We start from the raw sequence: 8,223 nt of genomic DNA, 5'->3' as shown, positions 1-8,223 counted from the left end.
CATTTAATTTGCAATTTGGCTGGGCTCAGCCTGAAGATTCTTCTGCTGGTCTCAACTTGGTCACTCATGTAATCATCTGGCTAAATGGTTTAATATGGCCTAACTCATATGGTTGGTGATCAGCAGACTGTCAGCCTTGGCCATCTTACCTCTCCTTCACATGGCTTCTCCAATAGACTAATTTGAATTTGGCCACAACAAGATCTTATGGCTCCCAAAGCAGCCCCAATGTGCAAGTACTTTTCAAATCTCTACTTACATCGTGTTTGTCCAAAACAAGTCACATGATAAAGCCCAGCTTCTAGGGATAGAGATACAAATTCCAGTTCTTGTTGGATGAACTTGCAACTTGTTGGATGGTCCTGCACAGGAGTTTATTGCAGCCACATTTGTAAACAACCTGCAATACCTTCCATTCTAACTGAATCATAATTTCTGGAAATGGGATATGGGTGATCATTTTTTTTTTAAACATTCTCAGTGACTCTGATGTGCAAATAAGTTGAGAACCAGTGGTTTTGACTGGTGCTTCTCAAACTTTTATTTGCATCAGAATCACCAGGAAACCTTATCAAAACATGGATTCTTAGGCTCCATCTCCAAGAGATATGGATTCAGTACCGCTGGGATAGCGCCAAAACTGCCAAGTAATCCTGATGCTGCTGGTCCCCTGTCTACATTTTCAGTAGCGTTAATTTAAACCATGTGCAAAATTATATTGCATTATATTGCATCATATTACATCATATTATATTATATTATATTTTTATTTATTTATTTTATTAAAATGGTTTCTAATCATTTGGTTGTGTCCCTCTTCTCAGTTTGTCAATCCTATTTCTAGAAAGAACAGTTGAGCATCCCATATTATACACAGGGATCAATCTTGTCCAGTGGTCAGTAGCTCAAAGTTAAGCCTCATGGGATCTTTGATACCATCCCTACTCTAACCTCTTGCTTTGCTTCTTGAAACTTGCTGCCCAAGTGCTCTCCCCTTTATGCCTCTACTTTGACCCTCTGTCAAGGCTGTCTTATTCTTGTTATATCTGATTCCTACCTCAGTCCCCCGCCTGAGAACTGGAATCTTGCTTTGTTTCCCCAGCTAATTCAAAGAACTAAATCTCTCCAATTGCTCTTAGAATTCCTCCTACTTTCTGCCACTAGACATTACACATGCAACATGCCAACTTCATACTGTATTTGCTTTATATTGTATTTGCCCATTGATGGTTCTTTTCTCTACTTTTTATTTTTCACTGACTATCCCCAGACCCATACTCCCTCTTTCCATCTGCTTATGCAAGGTGATCTCTTATGTACTGCATCACCAGGGCTCTCTTGCTGGCCAGTTTCCTGTGACCAGTGATGCTCAAAGTAATGTTCCTTGAGCATGAAAAGACCCTGAGGACTTTTAAAATTAGAAATTTTTCTTTTTTTTTTTTTTTTGGCATGGGCAGGCACCAGAAATCGAACCCAGGTCTCTAGCAAGATAGGATAGAATCTGCCACTGCGCCACCACTGCCTGCCTGAAATTTAAATTTTTGAGCCCCCACTCCAGGACTACTAAATCAGAAACTCTAAGGGGTACAGCCTGGTCATCTGTATTTTAATAAGACTTTCAGATGACTTTGGTATATACTCAGCTATGAGAGAATCACTGCCATAGAGGTTGGCCCACAGTAGGCTCTGGCCTAAGATCTAAGCACAGAAAGAAAGGTATGTGTATTTCTTCCCGTGCTTCCTTCCTGCTCTGGGCCACATTTTTCTACAGAAGCTGCAGGCATACGCAACTCACAGCTATTGTCAGGCAACTTTTGTTCCATGGTTTTAGCTTACTCTGGCCTCCAATAACATTACTTGTCCTTTCCCCACTTGAGGCTTAAGAGTGGTAACAGCTTCCTGCTTTTGCTAAAGCTCTAGGCCTCAAAGTCCAGAGTTGTTTCTTTAGACCCTGGCCATATGTCTATAAATAGTTCCTTCCTTAAAGTTTCTCAAATCGTATAATTAGATTATATTTCCTGTAGGATAGCTCCTTAGCTCCTGCTGCCTCTGGAGTTCTCCTTCCCAGCCTTCTTCACTCTGAGCCATCCCACCAAAGACCTAGCCCAGACTATGACGGGTGATGGAGTAATTTTTATCTACTTAAAGGTTTAGTTCATTACAATGGCAATGTCAAGAGCAAAAAAACATTGCCAGTAGTGACACCGAAGAGATGGGCCCCTTCCCAGTCTCACAATTAGCTTCTCACCTAATACATATACATAATAAAATTGTGTGTTTTTATGTATGCATAAACAGGTATCCTATGTGTAGGTATTCATGAAGATGAAAGAAAGGGGTGAAGGAGGGAGAAAAAGAAAAAATAAAGAGAGTATCAAGCTCTTCTGGCAAAATAAAAAAATAAAACCCTGAAAATTGCCTGGCAGCTGCTTCATGTGTCAAAAATACAGTTAACAGAGAAACAACAGAATCTGGTTGGAAGAGCTCCTCTGTTTGGGAAAACAGGGGAGATTTTGCAAGGATGTGAAATATATCATGGTTTACTTCCAAGTTGGGTGGTTTTGTCTAGTCAGCAATGCTTGTTATTGTTTCCTCTTTCCTCTATGAAAACCACGTCTCTTAGCTAGTGATAGGTAATAAACACTCTCACAGAAGGTCATTTCCCCAGTGGCAAAAAATGAATTTGATACCACATGCAAAGAATAGTCTTAAACATACCCAACCTGACTACAAGCCTGAAGTCAGCTTAGGATCAAAGTAAGAAAGAGCAGTAAGTACACAAAGACATTCATATGAAGTTTTTATACTCAAGGCAGGCAAGACAGTTTTTTTTCCATAAGCACCACCAAATACAATGATAGAGACATTTTCTCCTAAGAATTTCAAATGGAGTTGCTGCAATTATGAATCTCATTTCATAGAACAAGAAACAGATCAGGTGAAGGCAGTTCTAGCAGCAAACATCCAGCAGGAAATATAGAGCAAAAGAAATTACTATCATGCATAATAAGGAATCATATCATTTAAAGCCCTGCATATTTTTTTTCTGAATATTCTATGTGTTTTTTTAAGTTCATGTTGGATGTTCTCACATTTTTCTAACTCATGATTTAGGTCCTTTCATTTTTAATTTTATCTTTTATTATAAATAACCCATGAGAATTAACGTGCACTTTAAATAAATATTTTTCTCTACTAGGATACATTTATTTTACAAATATTTTTTGAGCTTTCACTCTGCAAGACACCACATCTACAATAGTAAACCAAGTAGATGCATTCCTAACGATGATAGAACAAACTGTGAGGCAGTGATGATAATAAAATTGAAAATAATGTTAATAATTATATTGGCTGACACAACAGTATAAATAATAATGAAAAATATCAATATCACATGTTCAGGATTTATTTCCTCAAGAGATGCTATGAAATTCTGCCTGTTCAAATACCCCTGAAACTTAAAATTGAGGATATAAAGAACAGACTTTGCAAATCTATTTTAGTGGTATTCTCACCTGCTTTAGGGGTCCTGCCTCCCATCCTTCCCTGATTTGCACTATCAAGGCCTGCCTTTGGCAGCTCCAGTTTGCAAAGCTATGGAATTTATCTTCTGTCTGGGAGAGGAGACTGGACTACAGGCTGGCATCAACTCTGCCCAGCACCTAATGGAGCCCAAGAAAATCACCACAGTCCTCAAGTAACTCAGCCTATTTGGTACCAAAGAACTCTAGTGCTTCTATTTATTTATCAACTAATTATTACCTGGCTAATTTTTACTTTGCATCTCCAGGTCACATCTCATCCACATTTTAAAAAAAAAGATAAATAAACAAACAATGATAACAAAATCTGGCCAAAAACCATGTTCATGTCTAAACCCCAGTCTTGTGAATGTGAACTCATTTGTAAAAAGGATCTTTGAATATAGTATTAGTTACAATGAAGTCAAACTGGATTAGGTAGGCCCTAATCCAACAGAACTAGAGTCCTTACAAGGAGAGGAAATTTGGACAAAAACACAGATGACTGATGCAGAAACAGAGAGGACAGCATGTGATAGAGGCAGAGATTGAGTTTTGTCATGGATTGCGTGCAAGCCACCACTAGAACCTGACAGACTTCAGAGAAGCATGGCCCTGTTGATACCTTGATTTTGGATGTCTGGCCTCCATATCTGTGAGACTATACATTCCTGTTAAGTCAATTAACCTGTTATATATTGTTACAGTAGCCATAGCAAACTGTGACAAGCTCTACACTGAGAGGGCCAGATGCCCTCTTAAAGTCAGATCACTGTACTAGGGAGGTCCTTGGAGGGACAGCCTGGCTACCAAACTCATAAACAAGGTCTTAGCATCTATTCTTCTCTGAGTTACTGGGGCTCAGGCACCTAGCAAGTTTGTCCTTGTGCTTTGCCACTCAAATCACTTTCTGTAGATATGTCCACTGCAAGACTGCTGTGTCCAGATGATTTCTACTGAAAGCATATCATGGTCCTCAGCTATAGTGGCTAATGTCCAAGATGTCATCCAATTAAGTTTCTTTAATTTTAATAATCTTTTACACAGCAAAAGGCTGTCACAACACCTGCAATTTTCAGAATAGCATTTCAGTCTTTGGATTTGAATCTCAGTCTTTGGATTTGAGTTTTGAAAATTCTCTGCTAAGAACATCAAATAGTTCCATCTCCCTACCCCATATTAGTGACAGACCCTTCCAATATGAAAAAGTTAGAATGGCCATAGCCAAATACCCCTAAACAGAGGGATGGAAAGATCGAAGATGATGGTGGAGTTTTACGGTGAAGATAGGATTTAACAAATGAGTATGAATGCTGAATCATTAAATTGATATCTCTTTTAGTCTCCAGTATCTTTGAGCAGCTAGAAGTAAAAACTTAAAATTGTAGAATTGTAACCCATGCAAAAACTCTGAAATATGTTCTACAACTAATTGTGGTACTGTGCTTTGAAATTTATTGCTTTTTGTATATATGTTATTTTTTACAACAAGAAGAAGGAAAAAATGTCGATTGTGATGATAAAAAGATATTTAAGTCTTCTAGCCTCCTATATTCTGGAGCAACTAGAAATAAAAATTTGAGAGAATCGTATGGTAGCCCATGACAAACTCTGGGATCTGCCCTGTAGCTCCTTATTGAAGAGTGCTTTGAAAACTACTGCTTTTTTTTTATTTCTTTGCTTTGTATATATGTTATACTATACAATAAAAAAGTTATAAATAAAACCTCTGCTAAGCCCCCAGCCTTGCTTAGCCGTGGCTATTATACAGTCTTATAGCTAGCACCCTATACTTCCGTGAGATTATGCCAAACATATTTGAATTACTTATTTCACTTCTGAATTCCTCATTAGACTCTAAGTTTCATGGCTTTGAGTTTGTCTGTGTCACTGATTTCTCTCCTTGGAGTAAAGGATAACTCTAGCTTCAGTCATATTTCCCATATCTAATGCATACTTTCATTTTTATAAAGTGACAATGTTTTACATTTTTTGCTATATTTTTATTTTAATTACTACTTAGTGTTCAAAACCCTTATCTTTAGAGTCATTATTTAAAAGAGTTCAGATTGTGATTAATTTTATGATGAAATATGGACTGAATTTAGGGAACTTTTAGAGAAAAGCATTTAGAATGTTACCTCGGTAAGCTCCAGTGATTTTGGCTATTAGATCGTAATCTTAGTTAAACATCTTACTCTCCTTTGTGAGAATCTTGCTTTTGCACGATCCAAACAGAATGAACATAAATTCTAATAAAATACGTTCATGGGACTCATTAGTTCAGCTCCCTTGCTTCACTTAAATGTTCAGGACCCATTAATTCCTACTTGGTTCTTTTACAGTTTTAAAGGTATCCATGGACTCTTATCATAAACTATATACTTTTGTTATGTACCACCCCAGAAATTCTTCAATTAAGACATAAGCAGAACATTTTTACAAGGTAATAATTTCTAAAGAAGACATGGTTTTTAAAACATGACCCTTTATCCTCCGATTTTAAGAGCTTTCCAGAAATTAGAAATAATAGGATGATTATCCTATGTGGGTTAAACATGACATTATATTTTATGTAACTGTTCTCTTTTATTTATTAAAAATAAAAAACTTCAACAGTAATAATAGCATTTAATGTTTACTAAGCACTGATGAGGCTGTATTTGAGCTTTATATTTTCATGCATAATCCTCACAATAATTCTTTAAAGTATACATTATTATTACCTCACATAAGTAGACTTAACCCAAGATAAATTAGCTGGTGAATAAATAATCTAGTTTGTGAATGAGTAAAAAAGAATTCAGCCTAGTCTCTCTGGATCCTGGGCCCAAGTACTTTCAGTAAATGCTACCTCAAGTGTAGAAAAAAATTAATTTAAAGCTTTACCTGAACACTTTGTACAACTTCACAGATTACAAGAACATAATGCCTTGATGTTTAACAAGTAAGGAAAAACAATTTGAAAACAGAACTGGGATTCATTATCAAATTGTGGTTCCTATGGTGTTTTTCAACAGAAAAGAAGCAATCACCAGAGTTTTTATGCTGTCTTTATGTAGTACCTGATATAGTCTTAAATTGATATTCCTTTCCATTCTTATTCTGAATTTAGAAGGAAAAGAGCAAAGACAAAGCTGCTAGAGAAAACGTATTTTACTCTCCAAATTGACACGTTAAAATAAAAACTATTGACAAGTTAAAATTAAATATAGGACGGGCGAGAAGGCACAGGGCACCCTGGCTGGGCACGGGGGTGGGGGAGGAGTCAGTGTGGGGTGGGGAGGGGTCGGGGCGGGGTCTGGCTGCTGCTAGAAGGAGCCTCAGGCCCGCGCCTTCCGCGCAGGCGCAGATTCCTCAGATGTGGTCCGGCCTGCTGGCCTCGTACCTTCAGGGAGCAGGACCTTTGCGTCTTTTGGGGCTCCTCGTAGTGTGGGTGAGGTAGGGCCAGGACAGCTGGCTCGGTAAGACACTGAAGGGCCCAGGCCAACATGTGGGTGGATGAAGCAGCGATGGACACTTTTGGGAAAGAGAGCTTCGGCCTGTCCATCTCTGCCGCCTCTGATGCTGAATTTGATGCTCTGGTTAGATGTTTAGAGAACATTATCGTGGATGTCGAGTTCCAGTTATTACTGAGAAATTTCATGGACAAATACTACCAGGAATTTGATGATGTGAAAAAGAGTAAACTCGTCGTTAGACTGATTTTTAAAGATCTATTTCCTCGGTAGAGAAGATTTTTGAGGAACAGCTGCCGGAGAGGATTCCTGGACTTGACGTGGCGGCTCTCACCACATGGCGGCACACCATAAAGATGAAGTGGCTGGTGGCGTATTTGACATGCTGCTCATGTTTACAAGTTTTCTGGCTTTTAAAGAAATGTTTCTGGACTACAAAACAGGCAAAAAAGGCCGGGGATTGGATTTAGGCAGTGGTTTAGTGGTCACTTCATTGTGCGAATCGTCTTCCACGCCAGCTTCCCGGAGCAAACTGTGGTGGGCAGATCTGGACGTCACCGCGGTGGGCTGGGCGAGTCTTCAGCTAATGGCGACAGGAGACAATATCTTACAAAGACTGACTGTCCTGTGGCTCCTCATTAATGTTAAGTATTGATGGGTCAAAAAGAAAATCCCCTTACTCTCCCAGGACCTGTTTCACCTGAACCACTTTCTTATGTTCAGAAACCCTGGTACTCCTCCTACAGCAAACACCTCGCCCTGGATCCTTCTGGGAGAAGCCCTTGCCAGCATAAATGATTTGTCAGCAGTGTGGAGTGACCCAGCATCACTAGCCTTCTCAGCCCCTGGTGCCACAGCAGACTTTGCATAAAACTGCTGTGCATGCTCAACTCTTCCACTTGGGTCAGAAGTTCAGGCCTTCAGTACAAATGGTCCAGCTGGGTGGGTTTTTTATTTTTATTAGTGTTTTTATCTAGGATATTACTGCCCCTGTCTTGAGATTTCTGAAGTCCTACTATTATTGGCCATGGCAATCAACTGAAAGAGATGTCTTTTACCTAAAAGCTACATGTGAAATTCATCTTGTGTTTCTAGACCTTTTATCACTGTCTTCTGCTGATCTGATGTAGTCCACGAAATTTCTAGAAACCTCTTTTAAGCATTATTTTTTTGAATGGACTGGCACCAGAATCAAATCCATGTCTCCAGCATGGCAGACAAGAATTCTGCCACTGAGCCAC

General features: G+C 38.9%; 1 pseudogene; it reads left to right on the top strand.

Annotated features, from left to right (window-relative positions):
* Positions 1 to 6,898: 6,898 nt before the first annotated feature.
* Positions 6,899 to 8,223, top strand: LOC143657848 (ADP-ribosylation factor-like protein 2-binding protein pseudogene; annotated as a pseudogene).

This window comes from Tamandua tetradactyla, chromosome 15 (genome assembly GCF_023851605.1).
Source record: "Tamandua tetradactyla isolate mTamTet1 chromosome 15, mTamTet1.pri, whole genome shotgun sequence".
NCBI lineage: Eukaryota > Metazoa > Chordata > Mammalia > Pilosa > Myrmecophagidae > Tamandua > Tamandua tetradactyla.
This window is presented reverse-complemented; position numbering and strand designations above follow the sequence as displayed.